This window comes from Zea mays, chromosome 9 (genome assembly GCF_902167145.1).
Source record: "Zea mays cultivar B73 chromosome 9, Zm-B73-REFERENCE-NAM-5.0, whole genome shotgun sequence".
Taxonomy (NCBI): domain Eukaryota; kingdom Viridiplantae; phylum Streptophyta; class Magnoliopsida; order Poales; family Poaceae; genus Zea; species Zea mays.
In genome coordinates, this window is record NC_050104.1 from 11,583,183 (window position 1) to 11,593,883 (window position 10,701).

Here is a 10,701-nt window from a genome sequence, read left to right on the forward strand (position 1 = left end):
CGAAAAGAAGCAGGGAAGAAGCTCGAAAGCCGTCCCTAAGGGGATGCGGAGCACGACGAAGCTACTAAAGAAGTCGCTCCAAAGGGGGCGCAGCGTAAGTTTTTTGCTCAAAAGTCGTTCCAAAGGGAATGCAGAGCTTACAGCGAAAAGTCAACGCTGATACCGCCGAAAGTAAAAGGCGAAGAAGCTCCTAAGGGAGGCTTACAACGAAAAGTCAACGCTGATACCGCCGAAAGTAAAAGGCGAAGAAGCTCCTAAGGGAGGCTTACAGCGAAAAGTCAACGCTGATTCCGCTGAAGTAAAAGGCAAAGAAGCTCCTAAGGGAGGCTTACAGCGAAAAGTCAGCGCTGATATGTGACTGTTTCTAAGGAAATAACGGTTGTGATTATGGCTTCGGATATGTGTTTGGACATTCATTTGCACACCACATTACATCATAACATTTGCATTCATAAACATTCATTCAGGCATATGTAAGATAACCATCATCATAGCATAAGTGGTTGCTTCGGCAAAAAGGAAAAAAATGTCTTTTGTACTTCGTCGTGTACGAAAAGAAGAGCTTCGGCAAAAAGGAAAAGCTGTTTTTTATGCTTCGCTGTGTACGAAAAGAAGGGAAGGTGTTTTTTTGCCTTCGGCTCAAAAAGATAATTTCGTCCACATCAAAGCACCTCATACATTAATGGAAGGGTAAGAGCATATTACAAGGTATGAACAAAATTCATTAAGAACTGTTTAGCCATATTTACAAAAGTTATTTCAAAAGTTTCTTGAGTTTTTCTACAGTCTACTCCTACTGATCTTCATGGGACCTCAGCTTTGGCGTCATACTCTTTAAACATCGGTCTCGGCTTCGTCATCCTGCATGAATTAAGTTGTTGTGAGTCAAAACCAAGTTTGAAGGAAAAGGTAAGCACAAGGTATGATTTCTTACTGGTTCAAGATGACTCCGAGCTTCGTCTCCAGCCTTTTCTCGCCCGCCTTTTGTCCATATCATCTTTACAAATCTATTAGAAATGCTTTGGGCGAGGTCAGGAATATCATCTAAAATTGATGGTGATAGAGTGAAATTGGGCCTATTAACAATTTTTCCATGGTCGCAGCCAGCTTTCAGAAAAGCTGTAGCAATGCCCCGAGAAGCTACCCAGGCACAGAAGTCACCGTGCCCGGCTATAACTTCGTCAAGCTCATCAATTTCACCCTCAATATGTTCGAAGGACTTTGGTAAATCTTCAGTTGACGGGGTGAACTTCCCACTGCTAGCCCCGACTGAGTGGAAGATTTTTCTCAGTCGTTGAACACATTTATTGCTAAACTCCAAACATTTGTCTTGAAGGCTTGCCAATAATTTTTTCAAATCTGAATTTTGTTGGACTTCGGCTTCAAGTTTCGCATTAAGTTCTTGCTTTTCTTGTTCAAACTGTTCAGATTGGTAGAGAAGCTTCGTATTCAATTCTGTTATTTTAGCTTCGGCTTCTGCCAATAAGCCTTCAGTTGCCTGAAGCTCGAAGTTCTTCTTTTCAATGGTAGTTGATTTCTCTTTTATTTTGCTCTCTAAATTTTCAATTATAACCTCGTGTCTTTTGTCTTCCAGATCCTGCTGCATTTTCAAAGCCTTACTCAACAGCATACTCTACACATAAACAACCTTCGTTAGAAATGTCTTCATTATTAAAAACAATAAAAGTCAAGGGAAAAGTAGTTCACCTTGAAATTGGAATAAAATAAACTACCAACGATATGTTGTCGTCGGTAACGACTAATATCCGTTTCCAGCTTCGGAAAACCGATACTCTTTGATAGAGTACCGATAATCTTAGCTCCAGTTTGATCCCGGATACAGTCTAATTTTTCATCGTCAATACCCCCGAAGAGGAGTGCTCCTGGTTTATATCCGCAAGATTTGGCATATTCTTTAAGCTCTTCTATTTCGGTTTTTGACAGTTCTTGTCCAACTAAATTTTGAAACATGAAGGCTTCGTCCTCTGAAGTTTCGTCAGCGATTTCCTTTTCTTTCCCAGACACTGCGGCCATGGTCTCCTCGGCGGCAGTCGTAGCTTCTTCTGTGGCCATGTTTAGCAGTATTTTGTCGATATGTTCGATTGTGGTTTCCAAGTTCAAATCTTCGGTTGAGGTAGCTTCGGTAGCCGCGATCTCCGAAGGTGCGACTTCAATATTTGTTATTTCCTCAGCCGCTGGTATCTTCCGAGCTGAGGCTCTCGGTGGTGTCTTGTCAATGACTTCTGTCACTGCGATGATCCTTTGTCTCTTTGTTTTAGTTGTTTTCTTCGTTTTTTCGGGCTCCTTTTCCTTCTGAAAAAACTTCGTCAATTGAGGACCTAATGGACTTAGCTTCACAGGCAAGGATTCAGTCATTACCTTCAAAATCTCTTCCACGTCAGTGGCAGAGCGTGATGCGGGAGTCTCTTCTTCGTTGGATACTTTTCGCTTTGGAGATGATACTTTTCTCTTCTTCGGAATATTATTCTCTTTTGGTAGTTCTTTCTCATCTTCATTTAAAGCTTCGGTTACCTTTTTCCTTTTCCGGCCTTCGACACCTTTATTCAGTTGTTCGTAGTCAGAGTATTCAAAACCCAAGGCGTCCAGCACTCGATTCAGTCTTCACTTCGGACGGGTACCAAAGGCCGCAGTCATCAACTGATCTTCTTTTTTGGAGTAATTACCGAGTATTTCATTGCACATTATTTCAATTGTGTCCAGCCACTCTTGGCAAGGTGTTTTAAAGTATTTCTTAAACTTGTAATAGTAAGGTAACCGCACAAGTTCCCCTTCTTTCTTCTCCCCCTCTAGCTTCGGCATTTCCCATTCTTTTAAAGTAGGAAAAACCCTGAAGGCCAAGAACTCTTGAACCAGGTCTCTTGTGTCGATATGCTCTGAAATAATTTTAAACTCAGCTAGTGCAGCCCAAGTGGGACCTTCTAATGACATTTGGCATCGCGGTCTTGTTTCTCCGAAGATCAATTCAAGAGGGCTTTGTACCAGCTTCTCTTTGTCTTCGTCAACCTTCACATAAAACCATTCCGACTTCCAGCCTGCCGGCCATTTGCTTCGGTAGCTGATTACAGGAAACTTTGTGGTTTTCCGATAAGCAAAATTATAGCAACCAAAGTTATCGTGCAATCCATCTTTTCTAGCCTTTGTCTGGTAGTGCAGCTCATGAACTCGACAAAAGCTGTCGGCAAACGGCTCCACCGCTTGGCTTCGGAGGGCCCAGATATAAACACTAAGCCTAACGATAGCGTTAGGAGTCAGCTGATGAAAGTAGATCCCAAACTTCTGCAATACATCTGCAATAATCCCATGGAGGGGGAATCTCAACCCAGCCTTTAGAAAGCTCTTGAAAATGACTATTTCATCCTTCTCCGGCTTCGGGGTAGTTTCTTCCCCCCCGAAGCGAAGTAGCTTCTTCTGATTCTCACTGAAATAACCCGACTTCACCATCTTGGAGAGATCAGCCTTAGAGACAGTCGACTTTCCGAAGTCCAAGTGGCTGGGCTTACTTGGCATGGCAATATGATAATCATCTTCGGAATCAGTTTCCTCAATGTCTCCTTCTTCCGCTTCAGCAGTTGCCTGTTCTGTTTCAGCAGTGGGGATTTCTTCCGAGATTACCAGTCCGGATCGTTGCATCGCTTTGGAGATGGGAACAGTCTCCGATCCTTCAGCTTCGCCTCCCTCACGCTCAACTCTAGCGGTAGAACGCACTCTAGCCATTTAATTCTGGATTTTTTGGGAACTAAATATTTTTCTTCCGAAGCTTTTTTCTTCTGACGAAGTAGGCTTCGAGCTGGAACTTCGTTTGATTTCGAGAGTCAAGCTTCGGCTATGGTTAAAAATTTTGGCAGCAAAATAGTGCAAATAGCAATGAATGTTGTGGTAACTTCACACCTACCCGTCTGTTTATATAGTGATGCAGGTAAGAAGGTGAATCGCCAGGATTTTTACACCAGGCGAACAGCTGCTTGCACCCGCTGCGCGGTGGACCGCAGAGACCAAATAGTAACTCTGCAAGGTGGGACCGCTACGCGCTCGGAAACTGAATCGTTTCTCGACAACGAGCTCAGGGAAGGTGTTTTTCGGACCTTCGGCTTCCCGAAGCCTAAGATACTTTTTTCACGGATCAAGCTCGTTACGAAAAACGATCTAGCACCGTGAAGGGGCTACTGTTGGGACTATGCTTCGTCGCCGAAGGTTTTGTAGGAAGAAACAGCTTCGGCTGAAGCTGTCCGCATGTGATGACCGAAGGTTCCTCTTCATGAAGCTTCGGAATTACAAACCGACATAAAAGTAGAATGACCTTTTAGTCCATAAATGTTTGAGTCGCTGTTGTAATCCCTTATGAGGGGCATAATTGTAATTCCTCACAGGCTGTGTCCCGTGTCTATAAATAGTGAACAATATTCCTTTACTGTTCACGGATTCCTGTAATAGCGATCGCACCATTCGGGAATCAATCTTTTGCCAAGGCAAAGGTATAATTGTACCCAATGCTTAAATGTGTTAAATCGATATAATATGAAAGTAATGTTGTTCGTTTATAATTTATTCACCTTTGACGCTTCGTATTTTATATTACTTTATTCAATCTATTAAGATTCAATTACGAAGATTTAATCTTCGTAATCATATTGTCTTTAACCTTCGTCCAAGGCTCATTAATCCCTAAGGGAAAAATGCTTCGTTGGACGAAGGGCATTAACATTTAACATTTTGTGTTGCCTTGTTCTTAATTCATAGCATTTGAGAACAAGTCCCCAACAATAACGGTCTGGTTGCGGAGTCCGAAGAGCTCGCAGGAGAAGACCCTGAGCAGCAGCTGGTTGGTGGAGGCAAGTGTCCCTTGACCCATCTATGTCCTATAAATTTTATAATTCACTTTCCGCATTTACACAAGTTATACCTAAGGATTGACTAGCTTTTGTTTATCATGTCCTTGCTTACCTATTCGGGTTGGGTTATTTTGGTTTAGCTTTATGCTAGTGCTTCACATTAATCAATGAACATGATGAGATTATCTATGATACGTTGTTTTCCTTTTTTATTATGATGATATACTTGTGGCATTTAAGGGGACTCGAGCGGTTTCTCGAGTGCCTCTCCGTAAGGACCTATTCGTTGGATGACCGCCGAGGAAAACAGTGCAACCATGAGGGTGGAATGGGACGCCCTTAGCTTAATAATTAGAGGAACCAGGGTGTAGTTCGCTTCGTCGTCATGCCGTTAATGGGGCTCGGTGTATGCGTCTCGCTCTGCCAAGGTTGGTTTGCCCCTCAGGGAGGAGTGCAGTACATTTAGGAAAACTAACGGGCGGCTACAGCCTCGGGGAATCTTTGTAAAGGCTTCGTAGTGATACCTTGCCAGGCCACCTAGGTAGTGGTCAATGGGGAGTAGCTCTCTCCAGGCAGAAAGGGAATCATGGCTTGTGGGTAAAGGGCACAACCTCTGCAGAGTGTTATGAAACTGATATATCAGCCATGCTCGCGGTTATGAGCGACCAAGGGAGCTCCATTGATTAGAGATACTTTGATCAGAGATGATTGGTTTACAGGTGGTGACGAGGATGATGGTTATGATTATGCTTATGGTAATAGTAAGTGGTATTCTTTCCGTTTGAAAAGGGTACTTTGGGTTAACAACTTGGGTTAATGCTAAAACCTGGCTCTCTACTAGTAAATAATAACCTGACCAACTAAAAGCAACTGCTTGACTTAACCCCACATAAAGCTAGTCCACTACAGCCAAACGGGACAATTGCTGAATATGTTGATGTGTACTCACCCTTGCTTTACACACCAACCCCCCTAGGTTGTCCACGTTGCAACCACTGCTCAGGAGGAGATGAAGTCATGGAGGAAGACTTCCAGGAGTTCCAAGAGTACGACGAGTTTTAGGCGTGGGTTAGCGGCAACCCCCAGTCGGCTGCCTATGAAGGCTGCGTGTATCTACGTTTCGTTTTCGCACTTTGATTATTGTTAAAGACTATGTGGATGTCTCAGACATCATGATGTAATCGACTATTATTACCCCTTTTATGTTATTATTTGAGCACTGTGTGATGATGTCCAATTATGTAACTACTGTGTATGTGAATTGCTGATCCTGGCACGTACATGGTTTGCATTCGGTTTGCCTTCTAAAACCGGGTGTGACATTCCTCATCTTGAGTTGGTGGAGATGCTTGCATGGTAGATGATGGTTGATCTTGTGCTTGTGGAGGCTCTTTGGATTCCTTAGGACACACATTCCCAATGGACATATTCCTTAGCGCGACACACGGAACCTCTTCATCATCTAATTCATCACGATCAACTTGCTCTACTTGGGAGCCATTAGTCTCATCAAACACAATTTCACAAGAAACCTCAACTAATCCAGTGGATTAGTTGAAGACTCTATATGCCCTTGTGTTTGAGTCATATCCTAGTAAAAAGCCTTCTACAGCCTTGGGAGCAAATTTAGATTTTCTACCTCTTTTAATAAGAATAAAACATTTGCTACCAAAGACTCTAAAATATGAAACATTGGGCTTTTTACCGGTGAGGAGTTCGTATGATGTCTTCTTGAGGATTCGGTGAAGGTAGAGCCGGTTGATGGAGTAGCAGGCGATGTTAATCGCCTCAACCCAAAACTGGTCCGGAGTCTTGTACTCATCAAGCATGGTCCTTGCCATGTCCAGTAGAGTTCTATTCTTCCTCTCCACTACACTGTTTTGTTGAGGTGTGTAGGGAGAAGAGAACTCATGCTTGATTCCCTCATCCTCAAGAAATCCTTCTATTTGTGAATTCTTAAACTCCGTCCCATTATCGCTTCTTATCTTCTTGATCCTTAATCCGAACTCGTTTTGAGCTCATCTTAAGAATCCTTTTAAGGTCTCTTGGGTTTGAGATTTTTCCTGCAAAAAGAATACCCAAGTGAAGCGAGAATAGTCATCCACAATTACTAGACAGTAGTTAAGAATCCTTTTAAGGTCTTCTTGATACTTATGTAAGCTATCGGGCCGAATAGATCCATGTGGAGTAGTTCCAGTGGCCTGCCCGTTGTCATTATGTTCTAGTGTGGATGATGGGTGCTAACTTGCTTTCCTGCTTGACATGCGCTACAAACCCTGTCTTTCTCAAAATGAACATTTGTTAGTCCCAAAATGTGTTCTCCCTTTAGAAGTTTGTGAAGATTCTTCATTCCAACATGGGCCAGTCGGCGATGCCAGAGCCAACCCATATTAGTCTTAGCAATTAAGCAAGTGTCAAGTTCAGCTTTGTTAAAATCAACTAAGTATAGTTGACCCTCTAACACTCCATTAAATGCTACTGAATCATCACTCCTTCTAAAGACAGTAACACCTATATCTGTAAAAAGACAGTTGTAACCCATTTTGCATAATTTAGAAACAGAAAGCAATTTGTAATCTAAAGAATCTACAAGAAAAACATTGGAAATAGAATGGTCAGGTGATATAGCAATTTTACCAAGTCCTTTGACCAAACCTTGATTTTCATCCCCGAATGTGATAGCTCTTTGGGGATCTTCGTTTTTCTCATAGGAGGAGAACATTCTTTTCTCCCCTGTCATGTGGTTTGTGCATCCGCTATCTATTATCCAACTTGAGCCCCCGGATGCATAAACCTGCAAAACAATTTAGGCCTTGTTCTTAGGTACCCAAACAGTCTTGGGTCCTTTCACGTTAGAAACAAGCACCTTGGGTACCCAAACACAAGTCTTGGAGCCCTTATGTTTGCCCCCAACATATTTGGCAACTACTTTGCCTGATTTGTTAGTTAAAACATATGATGCATCAAAAGTCTTAAATGAAATGTTAGGCTCATTTGATACAGTAGGAGTTTTCTTTTTAGGCATTTTAACATGAGTAGAATGCCTGGAGCTAGAAGCCTCATTCTTATACATAAAAGCATGGTGAGAAACAGAATGAGATTTCTTAGCATGAATTCTCCTAATTTTGTGTTCGGGATAATCAGTAGGATATAAAATATAGCTCTCATTATCCTGAACCATGGGAGCTTTGCCCTTAACAAAGTTAGACAATTTCTTAGGGGCATTAAGCTTGACATTGTTTCCCTGTTGGAATCCAATGACATCCTTAATGCCAGGGCGTCTCCCACTATAGAGCATGCTCCTAGCAAACTTAAACTTTTCATTTTCAATTTCATGCTCATTGATTTTAGCAGTTAATTGAGCTATATGATCATTTTGTTGTTTAATTAAAGCAAGGTGATCATTTATAGCATCAACATTAACATCTCTACATCTAGTACAAATAGAAACATGATCAACAATAGATGTAGAGGGTTTGCAAGATTTTAATTCCTCTATCTTAGCATTTAAAATTGCATTCTCATCTCTAAGACAGGAAATAGAATCATTGCAAACTTTTAAATTTTTAACCTTAGAAATTAAACTAGCATTTTCAGTTCTAAGGCTAGAAATTGTTTCATTCAATTTATCAATCTTAGCATTTAAACTAGCATTTTCATTTCTGAGATTGGTAATTGAATCATGGCACATGCTAAGCTCCTTAGTCAAATTTTCACATTTTTCAACTTCCTGAGCATAAGCATTTTTTACTTTGACATGCTTTTTGTTTTCTTTAATAAGGAATTCTTCTTGGTTATCCAAGAGTTCATCCTTCTCATGAATAGCTTCTATCAATTCATTTAATTTCTCTTTTTCTTGCATGTTAAGGTTGGCAAAAAGAGTAAGCAAATCATCTTCATCTTCACTAGAACTACCCTCATCACTAGATGTAGTATACTTGGGGTTGGTTCTAGATTGTACCTTCTTCCTTTTGCCATCCTTTGCCATGAAGCACTTGTGGCCGACATTGGGGAAGAGAGGCCCTTGTTGACAATGATGTTGGCGGCATCCTCGTCGGAGGAGGAGTCGGTGGAGCTCTCGTCGGAGTCCCATTCCCGACACACGTGGGGCCGCCCTTCCTCTTGTAGTACTTCTTCTTCTCCTTCTTCTTCCCCCTCTTGTCGTCGCCCCTATCACTATCACTAGACATTGGACATTTAGCAATAAAATGACCGGGCTTACCACATTTGTAGCACACCCTCTTGGAGTGGGGTTTGTAGTCCTTCCCCCTTCTTTGCTTGAGGATTTGACGGAAGGTCTTGATGATGAGCGCCATCTCCTCATTGTCGAGCTTAGAGGCGTCGATGGGGATCCTACTTGATGTAGACTCTTCCTTCTTGTCTTCTGTCAATTTTAATGCGACGGGTTGCACCTCGGGTGTGGAGGTGCCGCCTTGCTCCAAGTTGACGATGTGTTTGGAGTCTTTCATCATTAGCTCAAAGCTCACAAACTTTCCTATCACTTCCTCAGGAGACATTAATTTGTATCTAGGATCCCCACGAATTAATTGAACTTGAGTAGGGTTTAGAAAAACAAGGGATCTTAGAATAACCTTGACCATTTCATGGTCATCCCATTTGGTGCTCCCGAGGTTGCGCACTTGGTTGACCAAGGTCTTGAGCCGGTTGTACATTGCTTGTGACTTGGTCATCCCATTTGGTGCCCCTCGATCATCTCCCGCTTGGTGATCTTGGTCACCTCATCTCCTTCGTGCACGGTCTTTAGGACGTCCCAAATCTCCTTGGCACTCTTTAACCCTTGCACCTTATTATACTCCTCTCGACATAAAGAGGCGAGGAGTATAGTAGTTGCTTGGAGTTAAAGTGTCGTATTTGGGCGACCTCGTCCGAGTCGTAGCCCTCGTCCCCCACCGTAGGTACCTGCGCTCCAAATTCAACAATGTCCCAAATGCTTGCGTGGAGTGAGGTTAGGTGATGCCTCATTTTATCACTCCACATACAATAATCCACACCATCAAAATATGGTGGTTTGCCTAATGGGGCAGAAAGTAAAGGAGCACGCTTAGAAATGCAGGGATAGCGTAGGGGCATCTTACTATACTTCTTACGCTCATGGCGCTTAGAAGTGACGAATGCGACGTCGGAGCCGGATGTGGAGGGCGACGATGAGTCAGTCTTGTAGTAGACCACTTTCTTCATCTTTTTCTTCTTGGTGCCACTCTGATGCGACTTGATGTGAGGAGGGGATCCCTCCTTCCCTTTGGTGCCGGACTCCCTTGATGGAGCCTTCCCATGGCTTGTGGCTTTGTCGCCAGTTTCCATCTCCCTCTTGGCGGATCCTCCCAACATCACTTCGAGTTGTTAGACTCTAATGAAGCACCGGGCTCTAATACCAATTGAAAGTCGCCTAGAGGGGGTGAATAGGCGGAATCTGAAAATTATAAACTTAAGCACACACTACAAGCCAGGGTTAGCGTTAGAAATGAATTCGAGTCCGAAAGAGAGGGGAAAACAAATCAACCAAGAAATAAAGTGGATGAACACGATGATTTATTTTACCGAAGTTTGGTTCTAAAGAACCTAATCCCCGTTGAGGTGGTCACAAAGACCGAGTCTCTTTCAACCCTTTCCCTCTCTCAAACTGTCACCTAGACCGAGTGAGCTTTCTCCTTAATCAAACGGGTCACTTAGACCCCACAAGGACCACCACACACTTGGTGTCTCTTGCTTTGATTACAATTCACTTGGGAACAAGAATGAGGAAGGAAGAAAGCGATCCAAGCAACAAGAGCGCAAAGAACACGAATAAAACACTCTCTCAAGTCACTAGGTGGTTGGAATGAGTTTGGCA